The sequence below is a fragment of the Brachyhypopomus gauderio genome, chromosome 8 (assembly GCF_052324685.1).
Source record: "Brachyhypopomus gauderio isolate BG-103 chromosome 8, BGAUD_0.2, whole genome shotgun sequence".
NCBI classification, from domain to species: domain Eukaryota; kingdom Metazoa; phylum Chordata; class Actinopteri; order Gymnotiformes; family Hypopomidae; genus Brachyhypopomus; species Brachyhypopomus gauderio.
In genome coordinates this window covers 19628697-19638696 of record NC_135218.1, presented here as the reverse complement: position 1 = coordinate 19638696, position 10000 = coordinate 19628697, and the positions used below count along the sequence as shown (strand labels likewise).

At 39.8% G+C, this 10000-nt stretch overlaps 1 long non-coding RNA gene across 1 annotated transcript in view; it reads left to right on the top strand.

Annotated features, from left to right (window-relative positions):
• The window catches only part of LOC143521810 (uncharacterized), an 11039-nt gene extending 7897 nt beyond the window's left edge, over window positions 1-3142 (top strand). The window contains exon 3 of the long non-coding RNA XR_013132849.1: window positions 2650-3142. This is a non-coding gene — a long non-coding RNA (uncharacterized LOC143521810). The remainder of the gene's footprint in view (window positions 1-2649) is intronic.
• The last annotated feature ends 6858 nt before the right edge of the window (window positions 3143-10000 follow it).

Here is a 10000-nt window from a genome sequence, read left to right as displayed (position 1 = left end):
GAAAAATATGTAATAATGTCCATCATGGTGTAGGCATCCGGTTAGGCAGGAGGTGGCCGGCCAGGATGGATCGCTTGTCTCTCCTCATCTCATTATTCCTCAAGCAGGCGGGCAGCCATGTGGAGAAATGAAACAGGGAAAATTAGCTCTGTATGAGGACATATACAGGACAGGTAAAATTATAAACATTTCTGGAGTGTGGCAGCAACTCCGGCACTAAGTTAAATTATTACAGCCTAGCTAAAAAAAGGCAGAACCAGAAGGTAACATAGGCTTGGGGGCATTCTGAGACAATGGCATCCGTCCACTGCACTGTCAACAAACTTGAGTGACCACGAGCAGTGACAGGATGACAGCACCAGCACCCCAGTCTACCATAAAACCCTTCGTCTATGAACCCCTGGATCTGTACCTTTATCTAAGGGGGATATTAATTATCAAACGCTAGACTAAATAAGTGGGTTTTCAACCTAGATTTAAAGATTGTGACTGTGTCAGAGTCCCGGACACATTTAGGAAGATTATTCCAAAGCTGGGGGGCCTTATAAGAAAAGGCTCTTCCCCCTGCTGTTACCTTGTTAATTTGTGGAACTAATAACAGACCAGCACCCTGTGATCTTAGTTGACGTGGGGGTTCATAATAGGAAATAAGTTCCTGGAGGTATTCAGGAGCAAGCCCGTGTAGTGCTTTATATGCTAATAATAGAATTTTAAAATCAATACGAAATTTAACTGGGAGCCAATGCAGGGCTGATAGGACTGGTCTAATATGCTGAAATTTTCTAGTTCTGGTCAGAACTCTAGCTGCGGCATTTTGAACTACTTGAAGTTTATTTAGATTCCTATTTGAACATCCTGACAGTAGTGAATTGCAGTAGTCTAGTCTAGAGCTAACAAAGGCGTGCACCAATTTTTCTGCATCATCCTGTGATAATGCATTTCTTAATTTGGCAATGTTGCGGAGATGTAGAAAAGCTATCCTAGTAGTATGATCTATATATTTATCAAATGATAGGTCGGAGTCGAGTATGACGCCTAGGTTTTTGGCTACTGTGCCAGGTGTAATGGGATAGTCTGCAAGATTAAGCATTAAGTTTGGAATTTTCTGTCTTGCGGCCTTAGGGCCCACAAGGAGAACTTCTGTTTTGTCCTCATTTAATTGTAGGAAGTTTAGAGACATCCAGCATTTAATATCTCTTACACAGGCCTCAATTTTTCCTAAACTGAGTTTGTCATCGGGTTTGGCTGATATGTAAAGTTGAGTGTCATCCGCATAGCAGTGAAAATTGACACCATGTTTGTTTATAACTGTGCCCAATGGTAGCATATATAATGTAAATAATAGTGGTCCTAAGATGGAGCCTTGCGGGACCCCATATTTAACCATTGTACGTTTGGATGAAATATTATTGAGCTCTACAAACTGATAGCGATTTGTTAAGTAAGACTGAAACCATGAAAGGGCTGTGCCTGAGACTCCAACCCAGCGTTCTAACCTTTCTAGCAAGATCCTATGATCAATTGTGTCGAAAGCTGCACTAAGATCAAGAAGCACTAACAGTGATACATAGCCTTGATCTGATGCAAGGAGGAGATCATTTGTTACTTTAACTAATGCTGTTTCAGTACTGTGATGGGGCCTAAAACCAGATTGGAACTTTTCAAATGTGTTATTCCTATGCAGATATAGGCATAATTGCTGGGCAACAGCTTTTTCTATGATCTTAGATATAAATGATGTGTTTGAAATGGGTCTATAATTAGATAGCACAGTCGGATCAAGATTTGGTTTCTTGATCAGAGGTTTGATAATTGCTAATTTACATGATTTGGGCATGTGACCTATTGTAATGGATGAGTTAACTATAGTTAGAAGAGGTTCAGTTACAGCTGGTAATACCTCTTTTAATAACTTTGAGGGAACTGAGTCTAATGTGCAGGTAGTACAATTTAAGGAAGAAATTATTTTCTCTAATTCTGATTTTGGGAGTGGATGAAAAGCATCAAGTTTTTCTCCCGGTATGTAATTTAAATCAATATCAACCAAACCAGATGACATACCAGTTGTATTGCTAATAAAGGGTTTTATATTTTGTCTAATATTCTCTATTTTATTATCAAAGAAATCTATAAATACATTACTAGTGAGGTTTATTGGAATCTGAGGTTCTGTGCCTGCTTGATTTTTTGTAAGTTTAGAAATAGTATTAAAAAGAAATCTAGGATTGTTTTTATTTTTCTCTATCAGTGAGGCTAAGTATGCTGAGCGTGTTTTAGTGAGTGCCCGTTTGTAGTCAATAATGCTATCCTTCCAGGCACAGTGGAATACTTCCAATTTAGTAGATCGCCATTTCCGCTCTAATTTACGTGCTATTTGTTTTAAGTTTCTAGTTTGGTCGGTGTACCATGGGGCGGCGAGCTTTTTGGATCTAGTTTTTTTATATTTTAGTGGAGCTACTATATCTAGAGTCCAGACCTCAATCCCATAGAAATGGGTGTGTGTATACACACACACACACACACACACACACACACACACACACACACACACACACACACACACACACACACACACACACACACACACACACAGTTTTGCTGGAATGCTTTGGGTCATTGTCTTGTATGTATAATCCATTTCCATCTCAGCTTCAACTGCCTGACTGATTGATGTTTCCTGGATAACATGGAGTCGTCCAGGTCCGGAGGCAGAAAACAGACCCAGACCTTCACATCTCCAGCACCATGCTTCACTGTTGGGAGGATGTTCTTCTCTTTATATGCAGAGGTCGTGGCCAAATACTTCAATTTTGGATTAATATGTCCAGAGAATGGACTTACAGAAAGTCTCTGGTTTGTCCAAGTGCTCTCTGGCACAGTTTAAACAAGCAACTTTGTTCTTTCTTGAGAGAAAACTCATGACTCTCATGAATGCCATGTGTATTGATTTTTCCACTGATTGTAGACACATGTATATTTAGCCCAGATCTGTCACAGAGGTTCTGACACTCTCTGGAGGTGAAGTGTGTGTGGCCTTTACCTGAATGAATATTATACTGGTGCTTCTTAATGTGGGTTACAGTGATGGATGGAGCAGAACATAAACCTGACATTTCATATACAACAACATATACAAAAATTGGTGATAATAAAATAAGAGAATCAGGGTACAATAAGGGGAATATATATATATATATATATATATATATATATATATATATATATATATATATATATATATATATATATATAAAATTCCAATTAATTATTTATTTTTATAATGGTGTCTTTATTGACAACTCTTTTAAAATGACTCTTAATGTTAATAATTCTGCTTGGTTGTTAATTACAATTCATGCCAATAAAACAATCTCAATTTGAACTGGAGAGAGAGAGAGAGAGAGAGAGAGAGAGAGAGAGAGAGAGAGAGAGAGAGAGAGAGAGAGAGAATTAATTAGACAGAGATTGAATAATTCAGTGAAAACTCAGAGAAGAAATCAATGTGGACAAACTCTAATATTAACTGAAAATCACACCAAGACATATAGTGTGTTTCATGGAGTGGAGTGTGTGAATATAATTGTGTGTGTGTGTGTGTGTGTGTGTGTGTGTGTGTGTGTGTGTGTGTGTGAGTCCTGCTGTACCTGAAAGTCTGAAAGATTAAATATTAAATTATTATACTGGTGTTTTTATACTTCTAAAAAAATATTTAATTCTAAATAATTACATTTCTAAATGATTATACTTCAAAATAATTATATTCTAAAAAGTATATTATACTTCTAAATAAGTACACTTTTAAATTTATTATACATCAAAATAATTATATTTGAACTGAAATATGTTAAACTGAAGTGTTGTTGAAAAGCCACACAAGGATCACGATGCCTTACAGAGTGATGACAGGGTGCATGACACACGTCAGTGAAGCTCCTGGTCGCCTCCATCACAACTCGAGATTTACTGCTCAATTAACCAGTCAAACAGTGTGACTCAGTGTGACTGCTTTTATCAGAGCACAGCTCAATTAAATACAAATGTTCTCTCTCTCTCTCTCTCTCTCTCTCTCTCTCCCCACAGTTCATCATCAGGTAATTAGTATTTTCATTAACTCTCCTCAGCGATGAGCATAATCATTTCATTTTCCCTCCATGAGTTCTCAATACCAAGAGGCTTCTATAATTAATATGATTTATGGTTGGCCATTGTTATGAGCAGATCTCTCCTTTTCTCCCCTCTCCACGCATTCTCTCCATCTCTCTCTCCCTATTTCTCCCTCTCTCTCTCTCTGACATCTGAAATCTGAACATCCCTCATCAGTGGAATAATAGAGATGTGTAACTATAGGGACCAGAGCAGATACACTCCCCAGAAACGTAACAGAATTCCCCCAATACTGCTGTTTTAAAGCAGACACGATCATGTCCATCTAGGCCTGAGGAGTTTTGAAACTTCTACATGGTAAGTCTTGTTAGATTTGCATTGAAATTAAATGTGCTATTATCAGGTATAGTTGATAACGAATCCCATCCTGCACTTTTGATTTAGTTCTTGGCTTGTATACTACAAGAGTAGCAATGTTGGATAGTACATATAGTAGTGAAGTGCACATAATAATTTAGTTGGGATAGATAGATAGATAGATAGATAGATAGATAGATAGATAGATACATAGATAGATAGATAGATAGATCTTACTGATCCTGAGGAAAACTAATATGAAAAACTAAGTGAAGTAAAGCGAAGTATTTGTCTAGTATTTGTCTAGTGTTTGTCTAGTGTTTGTCTAGAGTTTGTCTAGTGTTTGTACAGTATCTGTCTAGTTTTTGTCTAGTATTTGTTTAGTGTTTATCTAGTATATGTCTAGTGTTTGTCTAGTAAATGTCTAGTGTTTGTCTAGTATTTATCTATTATATGTCTAGTTTATCTAGTATTTGTCTAGTGTTTGTCTAGTGTTTGTCTAGAGTTTGTCTAGTGTTTATATAGTATCTGTCTAGTTTTTGTCTAGTATTTGTTTAGTGTTTATCTAGCATATATCTAGTGTTTGTCTAGTATTTGTCTATTATATGTCTAGTTTATCTAGTGTTTGTCTAGTGTTTGTCTAGTATCTGTCTCGTTTATGTCTAGTATTTGTTTAGTGCTTGTCTAGTATTTGTCTATATGTCTAGTTTATCTAGTATTTGTCTAGTTTTTGTCTAGTTTTTGTCTAGTGTTTGTCTAGTATTTGTCTAGTGTTTGTTTAGTATTTGTGTAGCGTATGTCTAGAGTTTGTCTAGTGTAATATTTGCCTACAATAGGATGGTTGTAGCACACATTCATCTTTCTAACAAACGGAATTCTGGGTCCATTAGAATGACAGCGTGGCCCTGGTAACAGGTAGAATAAGACAAACCCACCTGTAATAAATAATATATCAGTTTGGTCACCTCCCATGTTAGATACTAACTGGGCACTGAAGGTATTAATGGTCCACCATCAAGATGTTTTATCAATATAATCAGACCCTTCTGGAGGTGGCCGGATCTATATGTGATGATCACATTACCTCTCACTGAATTCATCGCCCATCAAACACATCCAGATTGTTTTTTGAAAGGTTGAATCAATGTGAAATGGGCCAGTGGGCTCTGTACTGTGTGTGTGTGTGTGTGTGTGTGTGTGTGTGTGTGTGTGTGTGTGTGTGATGTGTGTCTATGTGTGTGCATGTTGGTGCGTGTGTGAGAGAGAGTACTGGCCACCCTACTGAAGAATATAATAGAGAGCGGAGATCAAGCTAAACTACACACACACACGCCACACACACACACACACACACACACACACACACACACACACACACACACACACACACACACCTGCAGACATGCACACACACACACACACACACACACACACACACACACACACACACACACACACACACACACACATTACACCACAAACACACACACACACACACACACACACACACATACACCCACTGCTCCCAATTACATACAGACACACACATCACACCACACACACACACACACACACACACACACACACACACACACACACACACACTACAAAGCCAGTTGGAGAGCTGCGGGAGGGCAGATATGCACATAAACGATTTTTAGCATTAATAACGCTCCATTGATTATTGTTCTACTGTTTAAAGGTGAGTAGCTTAGAAAGGTGGTAGCTTAGAAAACAGCAGGGGAGACAGCACACACACACACACACACACACACACACACACACACACACACACACACACACACACACACACACACACACACACATACACACACACACGCACGCACACACTCTCACACACAGAGGCACGTGCACATTTCTTTTCGGAGGTGCGATTTACATTTTGGAAAGTGCAGACATTCCCCTGGGGGTCTGTATCATTTTCAATCAATGCTGACCTGAACTTTCACTGTGCCAGAGAAAGCACAGCCATCCATGAGAGAGAGAGAGAGAAAGAAAGAGAGAGAGAGAGAGAGAGAGAGAGAGAGAGAGAGAGAGAGAGAGAGAGAGAGAGAGAGAGAGAGAGAGAGAGAGAGAGAGAGAGAGGGGGAGATTTTAAAAGCATTGCTTAATACCTGCGTGATGTCAGAACATTTGAGACAATTTTGTTCTGTGCAACTGTGCTTACAGCACTATATGAAGAATATGAATAAATACAGTAACAAAACAGTTCATGCAATTTCTAAATTCTGCAACTTGTATTGCACAGAAAACACAAGCTTGCATGTTTATTCTCTGTGACACACACGCACACACACACACACACACACACGCGCACACACACACACACACACACACACACGCGCGCGCACACACACACACACACACACACACACACACACACACACACACACACACACACACACACACTTTCCCTCCAGCCATAGCTGTTCATATGCAGCTAAAATCTGTGTTTTGTATTGTAAAACGCCTCCGTCAGCACAGCAGGCTGACAGGACATATCTCTCTGTGCCTGGGTTTATGGACGCCCATCCAGCAGAGCCCTGAGCTGAACCTCAACCTGAGCAACACACCTCAATGCAGGAGAAGCTCGGCTTGAGGATCCTGTAGGAGAACCTCATGACCTCACTGCTGAAGAACCTCATGACCTCACAGCTGTTATGAAGCATGAGCAGGCTGCATTTACAAACTACTAAAACAATAAAACATGTCAGAGCAGATAGCAATACATGTGAACCACACCTTTGCTAAAGGAAAGCTGGGATTTGAAGGAATGCACGTATGAAAGAGTTGCATCTCTAAAAGTCTACAACAGTCTCCAACAGTCTACTGTAATCTCCTACAATATACATCAGTCTCCAACAGTCTATAACAGTCTCTAATAGTCTACAGCAGTCTCCAACAGTATACAGCAGTCTCCAACAGTCTACAGCAGTCTTAATACACTGCGGAAGTAAAAGATGCTGACTGTAGATAAGTGCAAGTGTGATATAATTAGACATTTACCAGTCTTTAGAGGTTTCAAAGCCGGAGAGTCACTGTGTGTGTGCGTTTGTGTGTGTGTGTTTGTGAAAATCAGAAAATGAGTTAAAGAAACAATGAATGAAAAAAGCTGTGTCGTGGCAGGTGTGTTGGGCTGTGAGCAGAGGCGGAGTGTCGTAGGCAGACGTGTTGGGCTGTGAACAGAGGCGAAGTGTCGTAGGCAGGCGTGTTGGGCTGTGAACAGAGGCGAAGTGTCGTAGGCAGGTGTGTTGGGCTGTGAGCAGAGGCGAAGTGTCGTAGGCAGGCATGTTGGGCTGTGAGCAGAGGCGGAGTGTCGTAGGCAGGCGTGTTGGGCTGTGAGCAGAGGCGGAGTGTCGTAGGCAGGCGTGTTGGGCTGTGAGCAGAGGCGGAGTGTCGTAGGCAGGCGTGTTGGGCTGTGAGCAGAGGCGAAGTGTTGTAGGCAGGCGTGTTGGGCTGTGAGCAGAGGCGGAGTGTCGTAGGCAGGCGTGTTGGGCTGTGAGCAGAGGCGGAGTGTCGTATGCAGGCGTGTTGGGCTGTGAGCAGAGGCGGAGTGTCGTAGGCAGGCGTGTTGGGCTGTGAGCAGAGGCCTGGCAGCCCAGCACAGCTATAAAGATGAAGCAGCAGCAGTAGTATAGCGAGCGGATCAGTTCCTGCTCGTTCACACCCCACCCCGCAGCACCAGCCGCTGCTCACCCGCATAAATTATTGATGATAATTATGGCAGGGTGGGTTACTGCCTGCGATAACAATATATCCTTAACCAGAGGGAAAAAGCAGAAACCTCAGACTTTCTACTAAAATGTCACCAGAGCATTCTCTCTCTCTCTTTCAATCTCTCTCTCATTCTCTCTCTCTCTTTCATTCTCTGTCTCTCTCTTTCATTCTCTCTCCATGGGTACTACCAGAGAGAAGGCTCATTGGAAATTCTCCGGTTCTCACACTGTCTTATCAAATAGATCTAAATGCCACAGGGTGTATGAGAGGGTGAGACACACAGCTGGGTGCCGCTCTGCTGAGTGTGTGCATTGCTCTCCATCTAGCACTCTATGACGTATACATCTAGCAGTACTGACTATGGTAAAACTATAACATATACATCTAGCAGTACTGACTGTGGTAAAACTATAACATACATCTAGCAGTACTGACTATGGTAAAACTATAACATACATCTAGCAGTACTGACTATGGGTAAAAATAACATACATCTAGCAGTACTGACTATGGTAAAACTATAACATATACATCTAGCAGTACTGACTATAGTAAAACTATAACATACATCTAGCAGTACTGACTATGGTAAAACTATAACATATACATCTAGCAGTACTGACTATGGTAAAACTATAACATACATCTAGCAGTACTGACTATAGTAAAACTATAACATATACATCTAGCAGTACAGACTATGGTAAAACTATAACATACATCTAGCAGTACTGACTATGGTAAAACTATAACATATACATCTAGCAGTACTGACTATGGTAAAACTATAACATACATCTAGCAGTACTGACTATGGTAAAACTAACATACATCTAGCAGTACTGACTATGGTAAAACTATAACATATACATCTAGCAGTACTGACTATGGTAAAACTATAACATACATCTAGCAGTACTGACTATAGTAAAACTATAACATATACATCTAGCAGTACTGACTATGGTAAAACTATAACATATACATCTAGCAGTACTGACTATGGTAAAACTATAACATATACATCTAGCAGTACTGACTATGGTAAAACTATAACATACATCTAGCAGTACTGACTATGGTAAAAGTATAACATACATCTAGCAGTACTGACTATGGTAAAACTATAACATACATCTAGCAGTACTGACTATAGTAAAACTATAACATATACATCTAGCAGTACTGACTATGGTAAAACTATTACATACATCTAGCAGTACTGACTATGGTAAAAGTAACATACATCTAGCAGTACTGACTATGGTAAAACTATAACATATACATCTAGCAGTACTGACTGGTAAAACTATAACATATACATCTAGCAGTACTGACTATGGTAAAACTAACATACATCTAGCAGTACTGACTATGGTAAAACTATAACATATACATCTAGCAGTACTGACTATAGTAAAACTATAACACATCTAGCAGTACTGACTATGGTAAAACTATAACATATACATCTAGCAGTACTGACTATGGTAAAACTATAACATACATCTAGCAGTACTGACTATGGTAAAACTATAACATACATCTAGCAGTACTGACTATGGTAAAACTAACATACATCTAGTAGTACTGACTATGGTAAAACTATAACATACATCTAGTAGTGTGAAGCTGAATATAGTGTAGCACTGTCTAGTTGTTAGGTCAGTCCCGTCTCTTGCCAACAGCGTGGTGGTCCATGTCTCTCACCCACAGAGAGAGGGTCAGATCTGGATTATATTAGGAGCAGGAGAGAAAATGATCAAACCGTAAACTAAAAGAGATGCAAAGAGAAATGAGG